Source organism: Vicia villosa, linkage group LG4 (assembly GCF_029867415.1).
Source record: "Vicia villosa cultivar HV-30 ecotype Madison, WI linkage group LG4, Vvil1.0, whole genome shotgun sequence".
In the NCBI taxonomy this organism is placed as follows: Eukaryota; Viridiplantae; Streptophyta; class Magnoliopsida; order Fabales; family Fabaceae; genus Vicia; species Vicia villosa.
Window position 1 is genome coordinate 187,309,649 of NC_081183.1, and position 10,613 is coordinate 187,320,261.

The 10,613-nt window shown below is 38.2% G+C and overlaps 1 long non-coding RNA gene across 1 annotated transcript; it reads left to right on the forward strand.

Annotated features, from left to right (window-relative positions):
- Positions 1 to 9,139: 9,139 nt before the first annotated feature.
- On the forward strand, positions 9,140 to 9,699 carry LOC131600558 (uncharacterized). The gene is made up of 3 exons (XR_009283187.1): positions 9,140 to 9,230; positions 9,356 to 9,407; positions 9,548 to 9,699. It is a non-coding gene; the product is annotated as an uncharacterized LOC131600558 (long non-coding RNA).
- The last annotated feature ends 914 nt before the right edge of the window (positions 9,700 to 10,613 follow it).

Here is a 10,613-nt window from a genome sequence, read left to right on the forward strand (position 1 = left end):
AGAAATGCTTAGCCATATTGGTTTCATTGATCATGGTTCTGGCCATTTCTTGCAGAGTCCTATTCTTTCGTTCTACAACCCCATTTTGCTGTGGAGTTCTAGGACAAGAGAAATCATGGGCAATACCATTTTCTTTGAAGAATTCTTCAAAGGATCTGTTCTCAAATTCACCACCATGATCACTTCTGACCTTTATGATTTTACACTCTTTTTCAGATTGAATCTGAATGCAGAAATCAAAGAACACTGAATGAGTCTCATCCTTGTGTTTCAAGAATTTTACCCATGTCCAGCGGCTATAATCATCTACGATGACTAATCCATATTTCTTCCCTCTGACAGATGCTGTTTTGACTGGGCCAAACAGATCAATGTGCAAGAGTTCTAATGGCCTTGAGGTAGAAACAACATTCTTGGACTTGAATGCAGGTTTGGAGAACTTACCCTTCTGACATGCTTCACAAAGAGCATCTGATTTGAATTTCAGATTAGGGAGTCCTCTGACAAGATTCAGTTTGTTAATCTGAGAAATCTTTCTCAAACTAGCATGACCTAATCTTCTGTGCCAGACCCACTGCTCTTCAGAAACAGACATAAGACAAGTCACCTTCTGACTCATAAGATCTTGCAGATCTGTCTTATAAATGTTGTTCTTCCTTTTGCCTGTAAATAGGATTGAGCCATCCTTCTGATTTACAGCCTTGCAAGACTCTTGATTAAAGATTATATCATAACCATTGTCACTCAATTGACTGATAGATAAGAGGTTATGTGTTAATCCTTCTACAAGAAGTACATTAGAAATGGAAGGAGAGTTACCAGACTTTATAGTTCCAGAGCCAATTATCTTGCCCTTCTGATCTCCTCCAAACTTGACTTCTCCTCCAGACTTAAGCACCAGGTCTTGGAACATAGACCTTCTTCCTGTCATGTGTCGTGAGCATCCAGAGTCCAGGTACCATGACATGTTGTGCTTTGTCCTTTTTGCAGTCAAGGATATCTGCAATAGGAATAATCTTATCCTTAGGTACCCACATCTTTTTGGGTCCTTTCTTGTTAGATTTTCTCAAGTTCTGATTGAACTTGGGTTTAACATTGTAAGCAATAGGAGGAACAACATGATAATTTTTAATGTGAGTTTCATGATATTTCCTAGGTTGTGTTACATGCTTTTTGGTGTGTGCAATGTGAAAACTTTGAGCATGTGAAGTGTGCCTAATATCATGGGAGTGGCCATACTTGAACTGATCATACAATGGCTTGTATGTGAATTTCATTTCATCAACAGGTTCAAGTTTGTATGGGGTTTCACCCTCAAAACCAATGCCGACTCTTTTGTTTCCAGACACAGCATATATCATAGAAGCTAGCTGACTTCTGCCAATACTTCTAGATAAGAACTTCCTGAAACTTAAATCATATTCTTTCAGAATATGGTTTAAACTAGGAGTGGATTTTTCTGAATCAGAAGGAGATCCAACATTATTGGATAATTTTAAAAGTTTTTCTTTTAATTCAGAATTTTCCAACTCAAGCTTCTTTGTTTCAAATTCAAATAGCTTTTTCAGCTTTTTGTATTTGAGACTGATCTGAGACTTGAGTTCCAGAAGTTCAGTTAGACCGGAAACTAACTCATCTCTAGTAAGTTCAGAAAATACCTCTTCAGAATCTGATTCTGATGTAGATTCTGATCCGTCATCTTCTGTCGCCATCAGCGCACAGTTAGCCTGCTCATCTTCAGAGTATGAATCATCTTCTGACTCATCCCAGGTTGCCATAAGACCTTTCTTCTTATGAAACTTCTTCTTGGGATTTTCCTTCTGAAGATTTGGACATTCATTCTTGAAGTGTCCAGGCTCATTGCATTCATAGCACATGACCTTCTTCTTGTCAAATCTTCTGTCATCAGAAGATTCTCCACGTTCAAATTTCTTTGAACTTCTGAAGCCTCTGAACTTCCTTTGCTTGGTCTTCCAGAGTTGATTTAGCCTTCTGGAGATCAAGGATAGTTCATCTTCAGATTCTGATTCTTCAGGATCTTCTTCTCTAGCCTGAAAAGCGTTAGTGCATTTCTTGATATTTGATTTTAATGCAATAGACTTACCTTTCTTTTGAGGCTCATTTGCGTCCAGCTCTATTTCATGACTTCTCAAGGCACTGATAAGCTCTTCCAGAGAGACTTCATTCAGATTCTTTGCAATCTTGAATGCAGTCACCATAGGACCCCATCTTCTGGGTAAGCTTCTGATGATCTTCTTTACGTGATCAGCCTTGGTGTATCCCTTGTCAAGAACTCTCAATCCAGCAGTAAGAGTTTGAAATCTTGAAAACATCTTTTCAATGTCTTCATCATCCTCCATCTTGAAGGCTTCATACTTCTGGATTAAAGCTAGAGCTTTAGTCTCCTTGACTTGAGCATTTCCTTCATGAGTCATTTTCAAGGACTCATATATGTCATAGGCCGTTTCCCTGTTAGATACCTTCTCATACTCAGCATGAGAGATAGCATTCAGCAAAACAGTTCTGCATTTATGATGATTCCTGAAAAGCTTTTTCTGATCATCATTCATTTCTTGCCTTGTCAGCTTTACGCCTCTGGCATTTACTGGATGTTTGTAACCATCCATCAGAAGATCCCATAGATCACCATCTAGACCAAGAAAGTAACTTTCCAGTTTATCTTTCCAGTATTCAAAGTTTTCACCATCAAATACCGGCGGTCTAGTATAACCATTGTTACCGTTATATTGCTCAGCAGAGCCAGATGTAGATGCTGGTGTAGACTTTTCACTTTCATCAACCATCTTTTACTGAAGCGTTTTTCTCTTCCTGAATCTTTTCTAAACACGGTTAAGTGCTTGCACCTTAGAACCGGCGCTCTGATGCCAATTGAAGGATAGAAAAACACTTAGAAAGGGGGGGGGGTTTGAATAAGTGTAGCTTTAAAAACTTGACAGATAAAAATAAATTGCACAGTTATTTTTATCCTGGTTCGTTGTTAACTAAACTACTCCAGTCCACCCCCGCAGAGATGATTTACCTCAACTGAGGATTTAATCCACTAATCGCACGGATTACAATGGTTTTCCACTTAGTCAGCAACTAAGTCTTCCAGAGTCTTCTGATCACACACTGATCACTCCAGGAACAACTGCTTAGATACCCTCTAAGACTTTTCTAGAGTATACTGATCCACACGATCACTCTAGTTACAACCTGCTTAGATAACCTCTAAGACTTCCTAGAGTATTCTGATCCACACGATCACTCTAGTTCCTTACAACTTAATGTAATCAATTCTAAGAGTATTACAATTGCTTCTTAAAAGCGATAATCACAAACTGTGATATTTCTCTTAATCGTTTAAGCTTAATCTCACTAATATATTACAACAGCAATGTAGTGAGCTTTGATGAAGATGAAGATTCTGAGCTTTGAATTTGAACAGCGTTTCAGCAAGTTTAATATGAGTTGTTTTGGTGCAGAATCGTTAACCTTGCTTCTCATCAGAACTTCATATTTATAGGCGTTGGAGAAGATGACCGTTGAGTGCATTTAATGCTTTGCGTGTTCCGTACAGCATCGCATTTAATGTTATACGCTTTTGTCAACTACCTCGAGCCTTGTTCACGCTGTGTCTACTGACGTAGCCTTTAGTAGCTTTTAACGTTCCTTTTGTCAGTCAGCGTAGCTTGCCACTTGTACTTCCTTCTGATCTGATGTTTGTGAATACAACGTTTGAATATCATCAGAGTCAAACAGCTTGGTGCAAAGCATCTTCTGATCTCCTGACCTTGAAGTGCTTCTGAGCGTGATACCATCAGAACTTCAGTGCTTCTGTTCTCTTGTTCTTCTGATGCTTCCATAGACCCATGTTCTGATTCTGCTTCGACCATCTTCTGATGTCTTGCCAGACCATGTTCTGATGTTGCATGCTGAACCATTTGAGACAAAGCTTCTGAGCGCTGAATTATGCGTACTCTTTATATATTTCCTGAAAGGGAAATTGCATTGGATTAGAGTACCATATAATCTTAAGCAAAATTCATATTATTGTTATCATCAAAACTAAGATAATTGATCAGAACAAATCTTGTTCTAACACTTAGCTTGTACTTCTTTAAGCGCTCGAACAACTTATGTAGATTTGTAATATGCTCTTCTTCTGTGCCGGATTTGGCAATCATATCATCTACATATACTTCGACCTCTTTGTGAATCATATCATGGAATAGTGTGACCATGGCTCTTTGGTATGTTGCCCCTGCATTTCTCAATCCAAAAGGCATCACTTTGTAGCAGAAGGTGCCCCAAGATGTCATGAAGGTGGTCTTTTCCATATCCTCAGGGGCCATCTTGATTTGATTATATCCGGAGAACCCATCCATAAAGGAGAACACCGAAGCTTGTGCTGTGTTATCCACCAAGATATCTATATGTGGTAGTGGGAAATCATCTTTTGGACTTGCTTTATTTAGATCCCTGTAGTCTACACACATGCGCACCTTCCCGTCTTTCTTAGGAACTGGCATTATGTTTGCAATCCATGGTGGGTAGTCAACTACAGCAAGAAACCCGACATCGAACAGTTTGAGCACCTCTTCCCTAATCTTACTGTCCATATCTGGTCGAACCCTTCTGCGCTTTTGCCTGACCGGCGCACACCCTTCTTTGAGAGGTAACCTGTGTACCACGATGTCTGTATCCAACCCCGGCATGTCACGGTATGACCAAGCAAAAATCTCTGTGTGGTGGTCGTTTTCTTTACCTCCCCGTTTCACTTGGGAGGACGGCACGCTAAACCCTTCACGCGAAATTTGGAAGGAGAATGCGCCCGTGGTGGGATGAATTTTGTTTCAGTTCTTCCTACGATATCACACGAACTTTCTTATTTGTCCTACGAGTAGGAAAGGGGAAAAAAGATCTCAACTAAACCCTAAGAGTTTGCTAAGTGTGGGGATTTCACCTAGACTAGAAATTCTGGAGTCCGGGGGGTCGGTTATACATAGGGAAGTGTTTAAACACCCTACATATCTGTAGTACTCTACAGGAACCTTCTCTGTGTCATTGTGTTTGTGTTTATTGCTAATGATTGGGAAAGTTTCTCCTTTGTATTAGGAGAAGGAATTGAATTGATTAAAGAAAGACAGACAGACAAACTGACTATTTTTGGTATTTTATTAGCTCGCTGAGATTCCTTGTGAACCTCATGCCTACATATCCCTAGTGGAAGTCAGAGCTTAATGTAGTTCGGGGAACTAACTAGGGAAATTAAATATTTTTTTGGTGCCTTGCTTGAAGCTCAAGGTTGAAGCTTGAATTAAATCTCTGTTTACGGTAAAGAGACATGAAATCATCTTTACAGAGAGGTATTAGTACTATTCTACCACAAACATTTAAAGGAGTGACAGAATAACTGAATTCATTTCATTCAAGAGGGGGACCTTACTTGTGTATGTTCAAGTATACCAGTCAAATACCTCTTAAATGAAAGAAAAATGCTCATCCAAATTAGGGAAAGTTACCACATGTCTGGGTTTTACTGCCAGCTCATGCCTTTCAAAATCCTAAATGGGAGACTTGATTAAAATTGAAATGAAATGTAATGTTTGTTTGAATGTGGTAGAGTAGTAAAAATATCTCTCTATAGAGATAAGCTATGTCTATCTACTGTATAAAAGATTTGACTTTAGCTGGCTTGTATGAGGCCCAAGCTTGAGGCTTTTTGATTGATTAATTAATACTATTGACTCTGGGAGATGACTCCACTGGGGATTAATTACAGGGTATTTTTGTGTTCTGTACAAAGCCCAGAATTGAGGCTGACTCTACTTAGGGAGACTCTATTTATGTGCCTTGTACAAAACCCAAGGTTGTGGCTAACTGCTGAGGATAATTGAATGAATGACTCTATTTTATGTGCCTTGTACAAAGCCCAAGGTTGTGGCTGACTCTAGCTAGGGAAAACATTATTTTCTGCCTTGTACAAAGCCCAAGGTTGTGGCAGACTCTTAAATAAACTGAGTATGGATGACTCTAAGGGGAAAAGATCCTAGGTGTTAGGAATCTTTGACACATGAAAATATGGTTTATCTGCCTTGTACAAAGCCCAAGGTTGTGGCTACTGAATGATGAAGAACTCACTGGGGAGACTCTATTATCTGCCTTGTACAATGCCCAAGGTTGAGGCTGACTCTTGACAGGGGAGTTTTATTGTTTGGGTGCCTTGTATGAAGCCCAAGGTTGAGGCTAACTGTTTTTGTTGGTTTTGACTCTACTGAGGAGATTTTATTTATTGAAAGACTGTTTTTCTTTGGAAGCTAACCCTTTCCAGGGATTTTGACTCAGCTGGTGAATTTGTCTATTAAAAGACTGATTTTATCATGTTTTTGGAGGCTGACCCTTTCCTGGGGTTTTGACTCTTTTGGGGAAATTATCTCCTAGGAGAAATGAATCTTTGGTTTTTAACATTTTTATTAATTGACTTTGGAGGCTAACCCTTTCCAGGGATTTTTATTAAAAATGAAAGAATGTGTGGAAGCTAACCCTTTCCAGGGATTTTATTGAAATGGAGGATTGATTTTAATTTGACTTTGGAGGCTAACCCTTTCCAGGGATTAACATGAAGGAATGTGTGGAAGCTAACCCTTTCCAGGGATTTTATTGAAATGGAGGATTGATTTTAATTTGACTTTGGAGGCTAACCCTTTCCAGGGAATTTATTGAAAATGAAAGAAAGTGTGGAAGCTAACCCTTTCCAGGGAATTTTATTGACATGAAGGAATGTGTGGAAGCTAACCCTTTCCAGGGAATTTTATTGAAATGATTGGCAGAAAGATTATCTAGTGGAGACTTCTTGTTTAAAGCCCAAGATGAAGGCTGACACATGCTGAGGAGAAAATAAACATAGATCCTAGACTCTGCTAAGGAAGATTGATGAAGATAAGGGTGACATAGACTGTCCATGTCTCTCATTCCAAAAGGCGTACTCAATGCAAAATTGAGACAAACTTAGCTTTTTTAAAGTCTGGTTTAAATTGGAAGAAACTCACCAGGGTAGGCTAAAAGGTGACTAAAGACCTGTTCCTATGTTTATAAGAAACCTGATGGGTCCTTGTATACAAGCTCAAGAGGAAGCTGGAAATGCTTTTAAGAAGCCTGTGGGTCCTTGTACAAAGCCCAAGAGGAGGCTAATCGAGGGTCCTTGTTATAGCACAAGAGAAAGCTATGTAGTTTGAACTTATTTTGGCTCTAAGCAAATGGGTAAGAGGTTTCACCGGGAATAATTCCTCTTTGGGTGGATGTGTCCTATATTTTTGGATTCTAAGGTTTTTGCCAAGATGTTTCACCGGGAATAATTCATCTTGGGGGTTTGAACTACAGATCTCTAATTAGGAAAGAGCCTTCACCGGGAAGACATTCTCAATCCTAGGCCATATTCCTATAATATATATATAGTTTAACTGTCCTAGGGTTTATACTCAAACGTAGTTCTAAACTAATATATGCACAGTTTATATTTGACAGTAATTTAAATAAAGACTGTAAATTGAAAGCTTGTAAAGCCTAACCTGGATGGAGTGGAGGCCTTTGGAGAAGTATGTACAGAGCCTTACCAGTAATTGATGGATAACAGATGAATATATAGGATAAACAGTTAAGGGTTTTTGAAAACAGAAGAAGTGAAGATGGACAAAGGTCACATAGGTATCTGAAGAGTTTCACCGGGAATAATGCCCTTCAAATACCAGAAGAATGTTTTGAAAACAGAAAGAAGATTTTGAAAATACAGTTTTGAAAACAAGCTAAGAAGAGAAGGTTTTTGGGACTTACACTCTATTAGAGGCCCACTTGAAAATGATTTACTGTTTATGAAAACAGTTGATTGATTACTGTTGTGAAAACAGTTTTATGAGTTTTAGGCTTACCTCGAAGAATGAGAAATTGGATTTCTGAGTTTGAGGTGTTACCTTGATCCTCAAGTGATATGCTTGGAATAAATTAGGATCTCAACAGTTATTGAGCATCCACCAGCAAAAAAAAAGAACGTCGGATAAGCTCACAGCTCACATCATTCTATGATCTTCCAGTAATTGTTTAAGGAATTCTACAGCAAATGGAAGACCAAACAAACAGACAAATCCAAAAGACAACAGAGAAATAATCTCTAAGTCTTGGATGAAGTGAGAAAATTCACGTGATATGTGCAACAATATTCAAATAAAAATCTAAATGATTAACTACACAAAATAATATGAAAATATCAAATTTAAATGAAATTAATCTAAGGAAAGATATTTTTTGTGATTTTTATGAGAGAAGAAAATAATTAGAAACATAAACATAAATATGTATCTAATATATTTTTTGGTATTTTAATAAGAATTAGAAAATTAAACTAAAATCTATATTATAATAAAAATACTAATTCTTTTTTATGCAAAACTTTTCTCAAAGAAAATAAAAGAAGAAATAGTTAATAAAAAGAACTTAGGCCTGAGGGGGGTGTAATTCGGATGGGGAGTGTGCAGGCCCAAATTGACTAAAGCTGAATGCAAAATAAAAAAGAAAATATGCTGGGCCGGACCAGGTCGGGTCAGGGTGACCCGGATCCACCCATGCTTCTTACCACAAGCTGGGTTGAGTTTGAGAACCCTAAACCTACAGAGGCAGCGCCTCATTTCTGTTCCTCTCTCAATCTCACGCAAAGAAAAAAAAGAAAAAAATCAGTAAGAAACAAATTCTCTCTTCTCTCTCGACTTCGCTCAAAGTTATGAACAATAATGGCAACTCGTCTCACGGAGCAACAACAACGACGAAGCACTCTCTCTCGTTTCTCTCGGTGGCTCACAGTCTCTCTCGCGGTGCTCTCTCTTCCACGAAACAACAACAGCAGCGACCAGCCCCTCTCTCGGTGAGACAAAGTCAACAGTAAAAAACCTCTCTCGGTTTCTCACTCAACTCGCGTAGAACAAATGACAACAACAACTTCTCAGGGGAAGTTTTACGGCGGCCATGGGAGAGAAATCAGAAGCAAAATTCTAGGTATATGTTTTTAATTTCGTTTTCAATTTTGTTTAACAGTATAGCAACAACAACTCATGCTATTTCTCATGTTTCTGGAAAATTTGTTCTAACAGGAACCATATTCATAGCAGCAATAATATTTTGAGAGTAAAAGTGGAATTGACTTACCTACGGCGAGGAGATTTTCACCGGTTATTGTTGAGGTATGTTCCTAATTCCTTCTGCTGCTGCGAAATTGTTGTTAATTGTTGTTATTCTGAACCGAGCTTCTGCTGCTACTGCTTTGGAAATGTTGTTGTGGTGCTGAACCGAATTCTTGCTGCTTCAGGTTGATGAAGATGATGCGCGAACAATTCGTAAACACGGGGCTGCAACTGGAGGTATGGCTTTGAACCTCCTTTCTTTTTTCTGGAAATTCGGGTGGTGTTGTTGAAGAACACCCTCAAATTGTTGTTGATTGTTGTAGAACAACTTTGAATTGTTGTTACTAACAACCTCTCTTTCTTTGAAATTGTTGTAGGCTTTTGATGAAGGTGATGCCACAACACCTCTTTGGACTTATGGGAGCGCCTTGAAGATGGAACTTCAAGTTGTTGGAAGCTTGAAGATGAAGATCTTCAAGAAAGGTATGAAGAACTACCTTTTCCTTCTTCCTTACTTTGTAACTAGAATACTCACTTCCAATAGAGATTCTCTTGGCTTGAGAATTTCTTCTTGCCAAGAGATCTATTGAACAATATATGAGCAATAGAGAGAAGAGAGAAAGCAAGAATTTAAGTTGCTTTGGTGTGTTTGATTACTGAGGTATGCTCTCCTATTTATAGGCAAATGAATGCAGATCAATTGACTGTAGTGAGCTTGCTTAATGAAAGAAGTTTGGTTTCTTAAGCATGAAGGAAGTTTGCAAATATCTCTTATGCAATGATGAGAATTTTGATTCCATTTGATCAATCCCCCAGCCCTCGATTTTGCTTGATCTTAGGGGACAATTCTGAGCCAGAAATGAGCTCTAATTGGTTGGTGAGAAGATTCCTTGGGTGATTCATCAATTTGCCATAAATTCACAAATGTAATCATTACATAATCACATGTTCTTGTTTTTAGAATCTTCTTCAATTCTTATGGCATGGTGAAAATAAATGCATGGCATGTTTTCAGATGTGTTATGGGTCGTGTAGCATCCATAATTGAGGTCATGTGCACAAAATTTCAAAGTTCAAAAATGATGCATGACCTATAATTTTACTTCATGAGGCCAACTTTGAACAAGCATAACTCTTAGCTCAAAATGAATTTGGAGAAGGTTGAACACAATTTGGAAAGCCCTAAACATCTACTTCAAATCATTAGTTTGGAGTTTCTTCAAAATCCTTTGGCAAATTTGTGAAAAATGAGGCCAAAGTTGGAAGAAAACTAGGTTAAAACACTTAGAAAAATTTCTAAGTGTTTATGACCTAAAACTCCAAAATTTCCAAAACTCTTAAATGATTGATCTTTTGAAAAAAGTTCCTTTGTAAGATGTTGTTTTATTTTGCAAGATCTACAACTTTCATGTTGGAAGTTTTTTGAGTTGTGTAGGTGAAATT